This window comes from Nansenia antarctica (genome assembly GCF_963989245.1).
Source record: "Nansenia antarctica genome assembly, chromosome: 3".
Classification (NCBI taxonomy): domain Eukaryota; kingdom Metazoa; phylum Chordata; class Actinopteri; order Argentiniformes; family Microstomatidae; genus Nansenia; species Nansenia antarctica.
The window spans coordinates 55,481,237-55,483,736 of NC_137688.1; the positions used below are offsets into that span (position 1 = coordinate 55,481,237).

The following is a 2,500-nucleotide window of genomic DNA, read 5'->3' on the forward strand; positions in this document are numbered from 1 at the left end:
CTGTGAATGATACCTAAATACCTTCCACAATTATCTGGACTTATTTACATTAAGCGTTTACAAATGAGGGGCTAATTATTGTGACTTAACGATGGGCCTCTGAGCAGCGCTCCTCTGTATGGGCCGACCGCGAGGAGATAACGGCGGGAGAAAATTTGCTTAGAGGATTTTTTTTTCCGGAAAATGTCAGCGCTACTTTGTGCCGCGCCGTGATAACTTCATCCATCCATTATCGCCTGTGAAACACCTGCAGTGGCGCGGGAGAACAGGCCCAGGGCCGCCACCACGCAGATAATTACTAATGAATCAATATGGAGAGTTGATGGAAGACGCGGAGGGAGGGAGGGAGGGAGGAGGGGGAGGAGGGAGGAAGGGGAGGAGGGAGCAGAGGGAGAGCGGGGTGAGAGAGTTGTCCTAGTCACAAGCAAACCGGGACTGATAAACATTTAAAATAAACAGGGAAGAAGGAAGAGAGTGAGAGAGGGATGAAGAATGGGTCTCTCTCTCTCATCCCTTCTATTCTCAGCGTGGCAGGTTTGTTTTTAGGAGGGAGCTGATATATCTTCTGTGTCCTCAGGCGCCGTTCCTATGTGAATAGATTAACTAGAGAGAGAGAGGGATGGGGTGATAGAGACGGAGAGAGAGAGAGAGATAGAGAGAAGGATGTTGCTGCTGGTATCTATCTGCCTCCAGAGCAGGAGGATGTTGTTAGTACAAGTCTATTCATCAAGCTTAGGCAGGTAACAGCCTATTCATCAGCTGCTACCCCGGGGCCTCCTGTGTGCCTGTGCACCGGCAGACCTCGCTAGCCCGCCAAGCTGAAGCCTAGGCACACAAACCCCCCCACCCCCCCCCCCACTCTATTCACCTGGAAGGATGTTGAATTGAATCCAGGCGAGCTCGTTTGACAAATATACATGCTAGATAGAACACCCCCCCCCCCCCACCCCACCCCACCCCCAATTCAACTCGACTGGAATTGAAAAACGCTCTGAAGCATTTCTATAGATGTGATTGACTTTTAAAACCTGGGGTAACCCGGGGTAACAGCCCAGTAATGTAACCCTGGCCCCGGCCCCCGCAGAAAGACCATCAGGGGCCATAGAAAGCCCATCTATTTCCCACTCTCCTCCCCAATAGCTATTAGACCCCGGGACCCCCCATCAACACAGGCGTCTGCTGGGGAGGGGGGGGGGGGGACTGAAGCCCCCTCTCCCAGGCGTGCTGAGGGATTGCCGGGGCGGCCGCCTCCATTTGTTTTAGCCCTAACCCACCAGGACAGACGGCCAGTGTTGTGTGATACATGTCCTCCAAACCCCCCCCCTAGAGTGGAGAGGGGAGTGGAGAGAGGGGGATGAAAGGAAGGAGAGAGGAAGGGAGGGAGGAAGAAAGAGAGAGATTGGGGGCCCGGGGTAGAGTAGAGGCACTCCTGGAAAGACAGGACATGTGATTGGGTGGCCTCAGTAATGCAGGATAAAGACACAGACTCACATCTAGCCCAGTGGTAATGGTGCACCTCCACTTAAATCCCCTCATTTAAGTGCAAATAGGTGTCATTCTGAGAGGCAGATGCTCGGCAATGTCAATCGAACGTGAATGTGGCCGCTGGTGGCTTTGTATGCGTGTGTGTCTGTGTGTGTCTGTGTGTGTGTGTGTGTGTGTGTGTGTGTGTGTGTCTGTGTGTCTGTGTGTCTGTGTCTGTGTCTGGTGTGTGTCTGTGTCTGTGTCTGTATCTGTGTCTCTGTGAGTGTGTGTGTGTGTGTGTGTGTGTGTGTGTGTGTGTGTGTGTGTGTGTGTGTCTGTGTGTGTGTGCGTGTGTGTGTGTGTGTGTGGGTGGGTGGGTGTGTGTGTGTGTGTGTGTGTGTGTATCCCAGCCGAACAGAGGGCAGGTTGTCTCACATGTAGGTATGTACACAGTGTGATAGGGGATGGTGTCAGCCATGTTGTTCACCATATGAGAGAGATAGGTGTCCATATTAACACTGCACTGTTTCATAGAACCTGTCGTATCTGTCTGTCTCTGTGTGTGTGTGTGTGTGTGTGTGTGTGTGTGTGTGTGTGTGTGAGTGCATGCGTGCATGTGTGTGTGTGCGTGCGTGTGCCCATGCCCGTTCATGTGCCAGAGTGTGTTTGTGTGTGTGTGTGTGTGTGTGTGTGTGTGTGTGTGTGTGTACTAGGGGTGCAACGGTTCTCGGTTTTTTTACGGACGGTACGGTTTGCGTTCCACGGCTCAATTCACTAGTGAACCGTGACGGTTTTCGGTTTTCGTTTTTTTTTTTTTTTTTTTTTTTTTTTTTTTTTTAACCTTTATTTTACCAGGAAGTCACATTGAGATTAAAACCTCTTTTACAAGAGAGACCTGGCCAAGACAGGGTCAAAATAGTAGCTTAAAAAAACTGTTCAGATAACAAGACAGGACATAAGACAGTGGCAACAATACAATAGACAAACAATGGTAGGGGTATTTACAAGGTGATTAAAACATTGAGAAGTCTAACCA

At 50.3% G+C, this 2,500-nt stretch overlaps 1 protein-coding gene across 1 annotated transcript in view; it reads left to right on the forward strand.

Moving 5' to 3' along the window:
* npas3 (neuronal PAS domain protein 3) overlaps positions 1-2,500 on the forward strand; it is a gene marked incomplete at both ends in the record, with an annotated part of 409,797 nt that overhangs the window by 312,768 nt on the left and 94,529 nt on the right.